At 41.4% G+C, this 15,845-nt stretch overlaps 1 non-coding gene across 1 annotated transcript; it reads right to left on the minus strand.

Annotated features, from left to right (window-relative positions):
* Positions 1–14,668: 14,668 nt before the first annotated feature.
* LOC119618703 (small nucleolar RNA U13) lies at positions 14,669–14,771 on the minus strand. The gene has a single exon (XR_005235074.1). It is a non-coding gene; the product is annotated as a small nucleolar RNA U13 (small nucleolar RNA).
* Positions 14,772–15,845: the final 1,074 nt, after the last annotated feature.

Raw genomic sequence — 15,845 nt, forward strand, 5'->3', positions numbered from 1 at the left:
GAGGAGAGGCAGATATTTACTCGACGTTTTATATAGAAGGGTATTAGGCAGCAGTAATGAAGGCAATGGAACCTAAGAAACATCCAAACTCTGCAAAGATTTTTTTGGCCTCCTAGTCAGTTGCAAAATTTTATAAGTTTGAATCTAAGCCCTGATGTCGACCTCAGGGGTTGGCAAGATTTGGCCTGCTGCCTATTTTTGTATTTAGCATGTGAGCTAACAATGGTTGGTACTTTTTGAAATGATGAGAAAAAAATCAAAAGAATATTACTTTGTGATATGTGAAAAGTATATGAAATTGAACATCAGTGTTCATACATGCTTTCTACCGCGGGAGATTCATTCACTGGGGTGTGGTCTACAGTTCCTTTCATGCCACAATGACAGAGCTGTGTTGCTGTGGCAGAGACTACCATAGGCTTAAGATCCCTGCTCTCTGCCCCTCAACAGAAGATGTTTGCCAGCCCCTGATTTACACAGTTAAGTTACTTCATCTCTGTAGGTCTCAGTCTTCTCATCTGTAGAATGGAGAAGGCGGCTCCTGACTCCCAGGCCTACCAGCTGAGATTATTAAGGCAACCCATGTGACAATCACTGGTATACCCTGGCCCTGATGTGAGTCTTGATCCCCTCCTCCTGGCCCTCTCAGGCCCCTCAACAGCAGACACAAAGACACAGAGCTACATGTCTGTATTTGAGGGAGGACACACCAGTCTCCCCAGGCTGTCAAGAACAGGCCGACTCTAGCATTGCTGTCATGCTCACGCCTTCTGCTATTTTTCCCACAGCCCAAATGTGGAGGCAGGATCATGGATTTGTAATTGTGAGGGAGGCATATTTTGTCATGATGGTATTCAGGTTTATCCACCTTAGGCCCTTTTTTCCTCCAGTATATCATCTATTTATTGCCACTGTAACGTTGTACAAAGACAACCCCAAAAGCTCAGTGGTACATAAAAATATACACTTGCTTAGCTCATGAGCCTGAAGGATTCAACTCATCTGGGTGGATTCACTCCCTTTGCAGGGCTTGGCTAGCTGTTGGCTGCCCTAGGACAGCCTCTGCCCCTCGGCTTGGGCTGGGTGTGTTTCGGTCTCCGGCAGGCTGGTGCAGGCGTGTGCTCGTGACAGTTGCAAAGGTGTGAGAGCCATCGGGCCTGGTCCCCTAGGTGCCTGTCAAGGCTGTGCTTGCATATCACCTGTCCCACTGGCCCAGGCAAGTCACAATGCCAAGCTCAGCTTCAAGGAGCTGGAAAACACCCTTCACCTCTTGATGGGACGCTGCACAGGCGCATGGGAAGGGCTGTGGCTGGGGGCGAGACCAGGGCCACAAACAGTCTCGGGGTCCCTTCACCCCAGAGCCTGTCTTCTCTCACTCAATATCTACTTTCAAAACAGTTTCTAAAGCCCATTCGTAAGTAAGAATAGGCTTGAAAGGAGTGACAGAGGTTTGAAATATTATTCCTCTAAGTAATATTTAAATTTTCACGGGGAACAAACCTTGAGTAAAGGCACATCCTTCTCTTGGTGGGATTTCAGGCAGCGGAGAAGCAGTAGCTGGGGGTGGAGAATTGTCAGATTGGAGAACCTGCTTTTCCATTTCCTTTGGGGGCATACGACTTAGGTGGTCCCCGACTTGGCCAGCTGGCAGCAGGAGTGGAAATGGAAGCTATTTACTCAGGGAACTCTGACCGCACGACTATTAAAATCCCTTGGAAACCCTGACAGCTCTCCACTCCGCTATCATTAAAATGGCTCGCGCTCCCCTGCCAGCTGCTGGGCCTGGGACTGACCCTCTCCCCCACCTATTCCCACAGTCGTATTGTGCCAAAAAATACATTTGTCCTCCAATTGTCATAGAATCCACTGAACTCGGAAAAATCTCCAGACGTTCAATTCACCAATTCTTTTAAAAACAGTCTCTTTGTGTGGCTGTATTCTGCCTTGGAAATCAAGGTTCCAGCTAAAATGTATTTATTTATCAGGAATGTCTCACTTTCTGTATATGTTCTACATCCATGTGGGGAATATTGCCACTTTTTTGCATATTCATGCCCAGTAGTGGGACTAGAAATCATTGGTTCTGGGAATTCCGTGCATGTGACTGGGAATTTGTGTGCATATTGTTATATATGTATATTTCACTGGTTTGACTGAGAAGTCCGCAGGAACTACCCTTGTGTGTCCTCTAACCCGCCCTGAGCATTTAATTGTTCACTTTTTCATTCATTAAAATGTAAGGTACTTTTATTGTGCATGTAGTGGTCGGCATGCACTATGCTGTTGATCCAGAGATGAATAATATGTGGGCTTTTTTTCCAGAAACTGAGCACAGCCAACAAAAGAGAAGCGTTTAGACAATTCTGTCCTGCGTGGCCAATATTCTTTACCTTTCTGGTGTTCAGAGTCATTTCTTCAAGTGAAACTGTAGCCTTGCCTGAGTAGACACTTCGTGGAGTCTGAACAGGTGATCTGCCCCCTGCCCTTTCTTCCTGGGGAAGGGTGTGGTTTTGGATTCTCAAAGTTCCGTCATCATACTCTCTGCCTCCTTATCCATCCAGCTTTAGCCAGTTCTCTTCACCACTTCCAAAGCGAGGATGAAAATTCCACCTGTTCGTCAAAACTCAGCCAGAGCTGTCTCCCTCCAATGAGAAAATGTTCCCTGTGCTACAAGCTGAAGCCACAAAGACCAGCGTCAACGGAGGAGACCCTAGTGCCCACAAATAAAGCCAGCACTGTACATCCACATAAAGTCCCGTGAAGACAGAAATGAGGGAGAATTTAATGCTGAGGGAGAAATTAAGGATTTAGTAGGATCCCACAAAGTCTTTGGAACCAGATCTGATTGTTTCCTTTAGTTAAATTCAGTCAAACGTGCAAGCCTTTGTGTAAACATCAGTGTTTTTCTCAGTGATTCTGCGGGATTTCTAAAATGTGCATCTATTTAGTCTAAGATGAAACACTGGTTATAGGATGAAAAAAATTAAACACGCCTTCTTCAACTCTCAGACCTCAACCACAAGCTGAAATCCCAAAAAGAGTCATTAAATCACAATGTGCACTTAAAATAACAAATTTGAAATAAAAAATGTTCCAAGACATTAAACTTCAAAATGATCTCTGACTGTGATCCCTTCTGGACTTGGGTCTGGACATCATTTGGGTGCCCTGGAAACATCAAAGGACATATTGGCAGGGCATCCCAGGAGGGGACACCGCAGTCCCTGCTGAGTGGGAACATAGGCAGCCGGGGTGCTGGGCTCCATATGGGACATGCATTCCTAACAAACGGTTCGCGTGCGGACATCAGAGTCCAGAAGCAGCTGTAAAAGTGGACAGATCACTTTTTCTTTTTTTCTTAAAGATTTTTTTCTTAAAGATTCTGAGAAAGTGGAGGAATGAGCATAAGTGGGTCCACCTGGGGCTGTAAAGAGGCCTGCTTTTCAGGAACCCAGGAGGACCAAATCAGGTCTTTTTCCCCAAAGCGCAGAGAGGTCCTTGAGGCCGTGGTTCTCAATTCTAGAAAGGGGATATGTGCATCTCAAAGTCATCTGGAAGCCTTTTCCAAACTTCTGCTCTGCCCCTCTGGGGAGATGGAGATTTTTCAGGCTTGTTCCCACTCCTCCCTGAGAACCCCTGCCTTAGCGGAATGCCAGCCAGAGTTACAGACTTCACCTCTGCAGAAAAGAAGGAGCAGTGACTAAAGTCCATAAAACTTCAAAAGACGCAGCTCTCCCCAACCTACTGACTGATCACATCCAGCAGATCAGATGCATTTTCATAACTTCCTAGTAATTACGTTTATATTCAAAAATAATTACTTTCTGACTTTAATTGTTTTTACAGTCTGTCAGAGGAAATCCAAAAGGATATTGCAAAGTGAGGAGGTGTCCTCGCCTCTGTGCCAGGCCAAGTTCCAGGTCAAGGCCGGGCTGCCAGAGTAGGGTTGGGGAGGTGACAGAAGTAGAAACCGCGTCTTAAAATGACTGCTTAAAGAATGAGGTACTCGCCAGAAGCAAAAAACAAAGGATGGATGACAGAGCTTCCTGCAAATGTTTGAAGCACGATTGTGGGCAACAGGGAAATGCTTTGTTTGGTGCCAGAGGATAGAATTAGAACAGACAGGAAGAGGTTCTAAAGACCCAGACTTTGCATCAACATGAAAAGAACATTCTAACAGTTGTTCAGAAAAGCAATGGTCATCTTCTAAGAAGGACGGATGCCATCTTTGACCTTGTTCAGGAAGTTCATCTGTCAGGGATCCCAGGGAAGACACTTCTAATTTGGATCCGTTCAACCAGAAGACCTCCAAGTTTCCATGTAAGAGGTGAATTTGATGTTTAGAAATGAGCCATAAAGAACCAGGGCAGCCGGCTTTCCACGCTGAACGCTGGGGGAGGGGAGGAAGAGGATTGATTTGTATGTGTGTCTGCAGAATGAGTCTTTTTCTGAGTTGCCAAGTGAGAATGCTGTAAACATATTCCTATTCTGTTCCATATTTGTACAAACAAATGTGTTTCCACTGAAACTTATGTAAATATGTGCTTACTAATGAATGCACTCACCCTGAGCACTGACGAACCAAACCGACTTCCTTTTTCAGCTCAAATATCTAAGCCCAGTTGTTTTAAACATTAATCAACTAAAAGAAAAAAACCAAAGTCCACATTTGTCTTAATTCTTAACTATAGAAACTAATGGTAACAAAGTCGTGTACTTTCCAGGTAAGCAGGGAGAGAGATGTAGTGAGAAATGTAACAGTGCATCATGACAGCAACGTAAGATAGAGGCCATTGTTTAATGGAAAACGCCCAGTGGCACCGTCCCATAGTATACACACGCACCTTGACACTTGTCCCTGTAAGAATCACAAGAATACGCATAAGGCTAGGTCATTGTTAATTCAACAGGCACATCAGCCACTGGAAAGTGAAGGGTGGCCATGAGGTCCACCTTCACCAGATGGAACTCCAGTCTCCAAAAGTAAATAGAGTAGAAAACCATTTGTCCAACAGTCTAAACACTAGAAGCATCCGCACACAGGGATCATTACATAGGGACTTAAAAATGAGCAGTGACTTTAAATTTTTCACCTCTATGGTAATGGAAGAATCATATACTATGGTTTGTGGGCGATAGAGATGTCATAATCTGTGGGTTGCAAATAACCTGTTACCAGGAGTTACCCAGGTATCATTGTCTAAGTACAGTAATAGAGACATGGTGAAGTGCCTCCTAACAGAGCAGAAGTGACTCCATCGAAGACTACTTCTTGGGGAGAATTTCACACAGTTCATCATCAGACAAAGATCATTGCCTTCTGAGCAGAAGAGACTCTAAATACATATAGAAGAATAGAAATCCGAAGTGGAAAGTTGCAGCCAGAGCATGCATATGATACTGGCCGTTCTTTTCTAAAGAGAAATTCATTTTCCGTAAATGATTTACATTGGATCCTGATGATAAGACATCTTGCCAAATGATTTGCTGCTCATCATAAAGATTTCCCAATAAATAAAATTTCCATGCAGCCTCTTCTATTATTGCATGAATGTTTTGGAACTACATCTCAGGAAATAAGTGAGGACTGCAAATTGTGACTTTCAGGTTGGAAATCCAGCAATGAACTTTGTTTGTTGACTTGGTCTGGCCATACTGGCCATGGCTTAGCATTTGACAGAACCTACTTTAAGGTATACAGTTTCTCTGCAAAGGAAGTTCTGAGAGATGGAGGCAAGGCTGGGCTGAGCAAAAAAACTTCCTAAAGTGATTTTGGTTTCAAAAATCTGACTTATTCTCTCAGAATCACACATAACATTCTTGGCTCCAAGAAAGTGCGCACACCACGTTAGAAAGAACTCTTGACTGGAAAGCAGTAGATATAGGTTCAAGTTTAGGTTCCCCAGTTTGGTAGGTGAGGGGAACCCCTCCTCTGTCATGTGAGAAAGCAACACCTCATCCATCTGCACCTACAGTTGCATGGATCTACGCTGGACAGAGCTCAAAAACAATGCACGAGAAAGAACAGAAAGAGCATTGGACACGGAGCCTCTGTAGGGCTGAATTCCTGCTCACCACTTAACTCCTCATACTGGGAAGATTTTCAACATCTCCAAGACTTGAGTTTTTCATTTGCAAAACGTAGATTATAATCTCTTTTGGGATGTTTATGAGCATGTTAAATAAGATAATTTTTAAATGCTCCCAGCAGAGTGAATTGAAAATGGAAGGTGCTGAACACCAACATATTAATGAGCTAATATTTATTTATTAAGTACTTAATAGATCCCAGGCACTGTGCTTGGTGCCTCACATACATTCTGTCATTTAATCTTTATGGCAACCTTAGGAGTCAGTAGTATTATTAACACTACATCTTTACGAGGAAATGGAATATTAGGATAGTTTTGTAACTCATTAAATGTCACACTGTTACTTCCCTTTTAAGGAAGCACACCAGAGAAGCGGCATCCAAATGTGTAGAGCAATTTTAGGAGCTACTGGATATCTTCTGAAAGTTGACCTCTGTCCCTTTGTGGAAAATGTTATCAGAATGAGTATATTAACCACAAAAGAAAATCTGTTTAGTACTTCATACTTATTTCTTTCATTTTTTTGCCCCAAAATGTTATTAGCCACGTTGTTCACCTACTTTTATCACTAGGCCCAGCTCAAAATGATTTTATTTTATACCACAAATTTCAATGCCATTCACAGTGTTGAATGGCTTAGCATTTGACAGAACCCACTTTAGGGTCTATAGTTTCTCCACAAAGGAAGTTTTGAGCCATGGAAGCAAGGCTGGGCTGAGCATAAAACTTCCTAAGGTGATTTTGGTTTCAAAAATCGAATTTATTCTCTTAGAATCATACATAACATTCTCAGCCTGGGGCCTCCTATTTTCCCTGCGTGGCGCTTTCAGCAGCCCCACCTCTGGGATAAACCATCTCCTCTTCCTTTCCATGTGTGGCTCTTGGCATGAGTCATTGCAAACCTTGAAATCGGCTTTTTTTTTTTTTCTTTAGCAGATTGGATTTTTTTTAAGGTATATATTTAAGGTATACAATATGATGTTTGGATATACATATACATAGTAAAATGGTTGCTATATTCAAGCTGACATATCCATCATTTCACATACTAACCATTTTATTTTTGCAGTAAACATACCTAAAGTCTATTCTCTTAGCAAATTTCCAGTCTGCAATAGAATGTTATTAACTGTGCTCCCTGTGCTATGCATTAGATTTCTAGACCTATTTATCCTATAAAACTGCACGTTTGTATCCTTTGATTTCCATCTCCCCATCCCCTTCCCTTGGTAACCACTGTTGTACTCTATGTTTCTACGTATTTGAGGTGTTTTGTTTTGTTTTGTTTTGTTTTAGATTCCACATGTAAGAGAGGTCATGCAGTATTTGTCTTTCTGTGCCTGGCTTCGTTCATTTAGCATAGTGTCCTCCAAGTTCATCTATGGAGTCAGCCTTCTTTTTTAAGGCTGAATAATATTCCACTTGTGTGTGTGTATGTATAACAATTTCTTTATCCATTCATCTCTTGATGGACCCATAGGTTGTGCTTTCATATCTTGGCTGTTGTAATGCAGCAGTGAACACGGGAGTGCAGATTCCTTTACAAGGCTGTAATTTCATCTCTTTCGAGTATATACCTAGAAGAGGAGTGGTTAGGTCATATGGTAGTTGTATTTTTCATTTTCGTAGAACTTCCATATGTTTTCCACAGGGCTGCACAAGTCTACCTCCTCACCAAACGTGAACAAGGGCTCCCTTTTCTCCACATGCTTTTGCCAATACTCATCTATTGTCTTTTTGGTAAAAACCATCCTAACAGGTGTGAGGCAAGATGTCCTTGTGGTTTTGATGTGCATTTCCCTGATAATGAGTGATGCTGAGCACCTTTCCATATAGCCACTGGCCATTTGTACGTCTTCTTTAGAGAAATGCCCATTCCAGTCCTTCTCCCATATTTTAACGGGATTATTTGTGTTTATGCTTCCGAGTTGTTTGAGCTGATTTTTTAGATATTAACCCCTCATCAAATAATTCCTCCTAATCCATTAGCTGCCTTTTCATTTTGTTGATTATTTCCTTTGCTGTGCAGAAGCTTTTTAGTTTGATGCAACTTCACTTGTCTATTTTTGCTTTTGTTGCCTGTACTTTGGGTGAGATTAAAAAAAAACATATATATATATATATATGCTTGCCAAGGAAAATAGCAAGGGGCTTTTCCCCTGTGCTTTCTCCTAAGAGTTTTATGGTCTTATGTTTTGATTTTTGTGTGTGGTGTTAGATAAGGGGCTTTCATTCTTTTGCATGTGGATATTCATTTTTCCCAACACCATTTGTTGAAGAGACTATCCTTCCCCATCGTGTCTTCTTAGTAGCCTTGTTGAAAATTAGGTAACCGTATATGCATGAGTTTATGTTTGGGCTCTCTATTCTGTTCCATTGGTCTGTGTGCCATTTTTATACCAGTACCATATGGTTTGTTTATTGTTGCTTTACAATATAATTTGAAATCAGGAAGTGTGATGCCTCCAACTTTGTTTTACTTTCTCAACATTTTTTATTTTTTTGGCAACTAAGGGTCTTTTCTAGTTCCATACAAATTTTACAATTGTTTTTTCTATTTCAGTGAAAATACCGTTGGAATTTTGATAGGGATGGCATTTAATCTGTATATTACCTTAGGTAGTGTGGACATTTTAACAGCATTGATTATTTTAATCCACAAACATGGATATCTTGAAGCTGATGGAGCTTCAGTTTCATAATCCCTCACTTCCATGAGCTCCCTTCAAAGCCTGAAGAAGAGTCCTAACAATTTTGCATTCATAATTTTGCAATATTTTCCTTTGGAAGGTCCCCAACACGTGGAGTGTAACTTGAGCAGAGTATCTGCTTTCCTTTACTTCTCCCACCTAGAGCTGAGTGGTTCTGGCCCTGGAACATGTGCGAATTCATTGCTTGCTGGAGAGCTACAATGCACCTTCTCTGCCACAGCTAGATCTCCTATTTGCATGGTGATTTTTAGTTTCAATGCTCTTTCAATAGTATTGCCTCATTTAATCATCCTACCAGTTCTTCAAAGTAGGTTTAACAGATGTAAGAATCACAGAAGAATATTAGAAGAGGCCAAATAGTTTCATATTTAAATGTTGGGGTTTGGAATAATTCAGACAACTACAGGCACCTCATCTTGCTGGACCTCCCTCCCATTTCTGAGCCTTGCTATTTTCATAAATAAAATAGAGATATTAGTAGCACCTTCCCCAGGATCTGTGTAGATTAACTGAGATATGGCACAGAGAGGTATCAACAATTTCTAGGCCACCCAGCTATTGAATGGCAGGTGACCAGCAGCAAGCTCATGCCCTTTCCACAGCCCACACACTCTCTTATGCCCTGCCCACTTCTTTCAGTGATGAGAAGGTGAAGATACAGGAGGAGTAAGTGACTTGCTTTAGGTCACAGAGCAAGCACATGGCATAATACCCCACTATCATGTGCACAAGGAGTGCGGGGTGGTGTCGGCAATCTAGCTCTCTCAAGTAGGCTGTGGGTTCCAGTCACAGCTCACCCTTTCTTGTAAGAATCATAACCCTGGGTGTGTTCCCTTACCCTCTCCACCCCAGCTTCCTTACCTATAAACAGGGTCAACAAAAAATGCTCACTTCAAAGTTTTGATGGGGTGACTTTAAATGAGTGACTGTGCATAGGACCATCACAGTAGTGCCCGGCACACAGAAGCCCCCAGCCAGCATGAGCCGTTGCTATCATTAGTCAGAGTTCACCTGTGCTAGGGGCCCACTGTCTGCTGCTTCTCTGTGATGGCCCTCACCCCCTGGGCACGACAGAGACCTGACGTCTGCCCACTGGAGCCTTTGTCTGACCATCTTTTTTGTGTTTTTGCTTTTTCATGGCATCCACTTCAGGATCTTCCAGAATCTTGTGGGGAGGGAAAACATAAAATATAATTACTGAAGGGAGAGAGGGAGCAATGAATCCTAATTAGTTATACTTTAAAAAAAAAAAAAATTGTCCCCAAAATGGCCAGCAGCACTGAAGCAGTGTCTGTGGTCATTAGTAGGGGACTCAGCAGCCGTCGGCCACAACCCTACACCCTTAGATGCAGCCCAGCCTCACCTCTGATCTTGTCCTTGCTGGCGTTAGTGAGCCCTGGGTGTGGGGTCTGCTAAAGTCCACTGGGACCCTGGGCTCAGGCCTCAGCCTCTGGTCGTGAGGGCCTCGGGCTCGGTCCCATCCAGGCTGTCTCACCACCCTCTGGGCCACCTCCTGGCCCAAACCCAGGGTCCTGAGCAGGGGATGAACTGTGGCCACATGGTACCAAGGCCACTAGTATGGGAATGTTTGTCCACGTTGTTTCGGAGGCGTCTGCTCTACTCCTTCCTGGGACATCAGGCATCAAAACATTCCCTGGCTCCCCTCTTAAAAGCTAGCCATGTATCCCTTGCCTTCAATTAAATATACTCATAAATATAAATTAAATGAACCAGTCTTAATTTAAATGAACATGTTAATACTGTTCATTTTAAATAGCCAGTTTTAATATAGGTAATTAAATGTTGCTAATTGTATTATTTAGGAGGCTGATTGTGCCTTTTTCTCTTATTTATTGTGTGTTTTTAAAACGTTTGCTTTAAATAAACGCAATCCCACTTACATGATTGGCAGATTATTCACAGCCCTATAAAGAATTCCTACGTATTTCTCTAAATGTGGGTAGTAAAGTGCACACCCTTCATCTTACTGAAGGTCTTCTCCAGACACTCTGCAGGTAACTGGAGACACAAATGCGAACAGGCCCCATTCGGCCCTTCAGGCCCAGGCTATCTAACAGGGGGTTCCTATTTCTCTCCTGCTGGGCACGAAATCTCTGGAACGGGAATTGCTCATCATTAGAGAGCAAGGGCCTCCCTTCTTTGCTCTCAGGAGAGCAGAACTACACAGGAGACACGACTCTTTTCTTCTGAAAAGCTTCCCAAACTCAGCCTGACAAAAACAATCTAACATGTTAGAAGTGGTTGGGTATACACAAAATCGCTTGGAAATACGTCCTGTTCCCAGAGCAGCTTTTAAAAGAGTGGCGGGTGGGAGGGGAATAGGAAAGGGAAGGAAGGATATAAAGGCAACCAGAACCCAGCAACACTTGATCCCTGAGGAATGAGCTTGTAAGGAAAGCAACTAAACACAAAGTCAGGACTACAGTGCCGCTTGGCCAGCGTCGCCATTTTTCCCAGAACCACTGTCTTTGGAAGACAAGGTTCATAGTGAAGCACACAGGCCCAGTTTCCTTGACCTACATCCCACACCCTGGAGGTTCTATTATAACAATTGCATCTGTTTAGATGTGTTCTCTCTTTTCTCTGCCCCATCTGCCAGAGGTGGCACCCTTCTACCTTCCTATGTTATGATTCTCTGATATGTTTGGGCAAGTACTATGTTGTCTGGTTTTAAAAACGGAAAAACAAAGAGTTCAGTGACTTAGAAACACACATGATAGTCAGCAACGGATCTGAAACTATCCAGTCTCCTGATTGCCATTTAAATCTTCTTTTCAAAAACCAATCCTTAAAATCTCATCCTTCTGCAGAAAAGGCTTGTGCCCTGTGTAGGGAATTCATAACCACCATTTTCTCGAAGAATCCAATAATCAGCCTCCTGTGTGATCTCTCTAGTTTCTCTACATTTTGTCTAGTGTTGTCTGAAATATAAGAATCTGAAACTCAAGTTGCAATCATCTTGTCCCCAATAACTGTTTTACTCTCAAGTTCCTCATCAGATCAGAACCGTTGTCCCATTTCATAGCGTGGTTAAGAAGTCTAGCCAGCAGCTTTCAACCAGCAAGTTCCTTCAAAGCAAGTTATAATTTGCTCCATTGCTAAACAATCAAAGGTCCAGACACACTTTTCTGTTCTTATCAGCAGAACCATGGCATAAGCATCCCTCCAAGTAATTTCTAACATCTTTATCATCGAGGTTCTCCCCAGCGATTTCCCCAGAAGGTTGTGCTGAGGTCCTCTGAATCTTGGCCTGATGATAAGTCCTTAAGGCTCTGTACAGCTGCGTGTTTATTCCAACACTCACTGAACAAGGTCATATACATGTTCTCTCTCCTCCTTATTGTAAAAAAAAAAAAAAATGCATAGAATCAAATTTATTCCTTGGTGAACACCTGCCATCTGTCAAGCGTCCTGTAGGTATTTTAACACACATTTTCTCACCCACTCTGTGTGCAGGCAAACTCAGCCTCTTTTCTAGAGAAAAACCTTGAGCTCAGACTTGCCAGCTTCCTGTCTTCTCACTCCTTGCATCTCTCTAGTCCCTTCTGGAAGTTATCCAATCCTCTCCTTGGCCCCATCTGTCAGAGGTAGCAGCCTTCTAGCTCCTACATTATGATTCTATGATATGTTTAGGCAAGGACTATGTTGTTTAGTTTTAAAGTCAGAAAAAACAAAGAGCTGAATAGCTTATCCAAAAATACACATTTTAGTCATCAGTGGATACAGAGCCATCCACTGTCTTGACTCTTATTTAAGTATTATTATCAAAAACTGATCCTTAAATATTTCATCATTCTTCTGGAGGGCTGCAGGATCTTGGAGTCCTACATGTAATAACATACCGGTCATCGCTCTTGGCAAATATTGAAAGCTTCACTTGGTCCCTAACACCTAAAGGATAAAGAAGACCTTGATGATTTGATGTGAGGTAAGGAAAGTGGAGATGGGTAGCCTATATTCACAGTTTTGCAAAAGACTTATTGCATTAGGAGCCGTGTGGGAAATCTTGCTGTTCAGAAGATGAGGCCACAGTTGTAGAATCTTAGACCCCTGGAGGTGTAAATGACCTCACAGATCACCACATCCAGCTTGAGTCCACCAGACAACATTTTTGCTCCTTAGCAAGGTCTTCTAGAAAGCAGAGCCAGAGTCGAGGATTAAAGCACTAACCCTTAACTTGGGAGGTAAAAATCCAGAGGTGTGTACAAGAAAACAAGACAAGGGAATGAGAGGAGCCACACAGTTGGGTGTGCTGGCTGCTGCTTCACCACAGCCACGAAGAAACTCAGCGGTGGCTTGGCAGGTGTGTCCACAAAGCACAGAACATTTCTCCGAGAGGATGCTGAAATTAATGACTTCTTTGGGGGTATTTCACAGATGAAAGAAAGCAAGTAAGTTTGCCTGCTAAGCTATCTCCCTTCTCCCAGTTCTTACTAGTCAAGGTTCACCATGAGGCAAGATAGTTCCTTCACACTTCCCAGTAGCAACACTGGTTCTTCGGTGAAAGTCCAAGATTGGACTCAATGAGATTACATTGATTCGTATCTGGAAGAGGAGTGGCGGTTTGACACACGGGGGCTTGGCCTTGGAGCCCAGGGTGCAACTCAGACACCAATCTGCTCAGGGATCGTGGCAGAAATGGCCTCAGGAAGTGAAAAGTGTTTTTGGACAGCAGGAGACAGTTATGGGACTCTGAGAAGGTGCACAAGATTTAGGTCCAAAACATCTACTAAGTGATCATTCAGCAACTAATGTACGTCTCCAATATGGAGGAACTCATTGCTTCATCAAGAAATCTCTTTTTTATTAAGCAAAAATCTATGATCCCTTAGATATTTAGCCTCTTACTCTAGTTATGTTCTCCCAGAACCACATAGAACAATTTTAATCCATCATGTGCATGATGGTTCTTTTGTCTGTTTGGGACTTCAGGTGTAGAGCTTTGAGTTCTCATGGTATCACTGGCCTGCACAGGATCTCATTCCACACTTTCATTCCTCCCTCCTCCGTATGCCGCAATTATAAGGTGCTTTGTGTGTATCTGATTGTTTGTATGTCTTCTCATAAAAACTATGTTGTTTTGTGTGCATACACTTTTAGTTTACATGAGGGGATTGTGCTCATGGTATTTTTTTACTTTTTTCACTCAGTTATGTTTTTAATATATAGCCATGTTGCTGTACTATTAATCCAGGAATGAACACCTACTTTGCCTCTTATGCCTATGCAAATCACAGGTTTTAATGCATGTTATTTTATAGGAGTGTGTTAGAATTTTTCTAGAATACATATCCAGAAGTGGTATATATTCTAGAAAATATATTTCTGGTGGAGTTGCTGGGTCATTGGGTGTAAATACACTTAGATTGACTAAGTACTTCCGGATTAATCTCCGAAATGGCTGCCCTGTCCATATTTTCACCAACAACACGAGATTCCTATATTCCTACATTTTTACCAATATTTTCATTTTCTCACTTTTTCAATTGACATTTCTCATTTAAGTGCAAAGAAATGTTATTTTAGTTTATGGTTTCCTAATCACTAATAATTTTGAATATCTTTTTGTGTGTTTGTCAGCCTTTTGGACTTTTCTTCCATGAATTACTTGTTATATATTTTTCAATTGGGTTGTCTTTTACTTATTCTTGATAGATTCCTAGCTAACAGAGATATTAGCCTCTTTTTTTAGTGTATTGATTGCAAATATCCTCTCTTATGTTTTTCATACCTGCTTGCTTGTCCATGGTGTCCTTCACTGGACATGAATTTTTAATTTTAATACAATCATTGTGCCTTATGGTTTTCTGCTTTTAAGGTAATGTTATGTTTTGGTTTTTTCACCTTCAGTGGGTAATGTGCCAATGTTATAAAAAGGCTTGAAGGAGGCACATCTCACACTTTAGTGTGAAAAATCAATCATCATGCTTGTGATCCATAAAAGGATTTAAGGTTATGTTTAAAATTCCTTGCCCCCTCCAGAAGTCAATACTGCATTCTTCTACATTATTTATTTTATAGTTAATATCTCCATTTCTTAGGTCTTTTGCCCATCTACAGTACCTCTTCCTAAATGATGTTGGGTAAGAATCTGGTTTTATTTTCCTCCATAAAGCAAGCTACCCAGGGATGTGTTGGAGCAACTTGTGCCAGGTGGCAAGAGCCAATTGTTAAATATTGAATTTTGCAAGCTGGTTGCTAAATTGTTGGCAGTTCGAAATAGTCCACGCTGGGAATTTTTATCCCATGAGAATTAGCAATAAATCAAGTATTTTTTCCTCTAGGGAACTGGTTTACCACTACACCATTGAAATGTCTACTGAATCATCCTTTCTTTATTGATCTATACTGCTACTTTTATCATATATTAAGTTCCTATATACAAGGGATCTTGTCTGAGACCTTTTATGCCATTTCATTGGCCTGTTTGTCTATTCTTGTCTAGTGCCATACTGCTTTTATTACCGTGTCTTTGAAGCTTATCTTAGTGGCTCATAGAGCAAGATCCCACTCTGTGCTCTTCTTTTTTAAAGTTGACTTAACCCTTCATAGACTACTACATAGTGGACTATTATGCCCTAAACCATTTTAGAATAAGTTTAACAAGTGCCTTAAAAATACATCTGGCATTTGATTCATGTTTTGATGTTATGAAACAATGTTGGGAGAACTGACATTTTCAAAAAGTCATTCCATCCAAGAACATGATTAACTCTCTATTTATTTAGATTCTGTTGTACAAAGTTGAATTAAATTTTAACATTTTTCCAAATTGCTTTTATTTATTATTTGCTAATTCCTGATGCTTTACAGATATTGTTACAATTCTGAATGGCATTTTATTTTTTAAGAATATTTTCCAGATGATTGTTGTTCATGCTATTAATTTTTGAATTATTAATTTTTGAAACATGCTATTAATTTTCTGAAATTTGACCTTGCCAAAAACTCATATTATTTCTGTTGGGTTTTGTTGAATTTTCTATGATCATAGTGTTTTAAAATATGATAGGTTTATCTC

Source organism: Chlorocebus sabaeus, chromosome 18 (genome assembly GCF_047675955.1).
Source record: "Chlorocebus sabaeus isolate Y175 chromosome 18, mChlSab1.0.hap1, whole genome shotgun sequence".
NCBI lineage: Eukaryota > Metazoa > Chordata > Mammalia > Primates > Cercopithecidae > Chlorocebus > Chlorocebus sabaeus.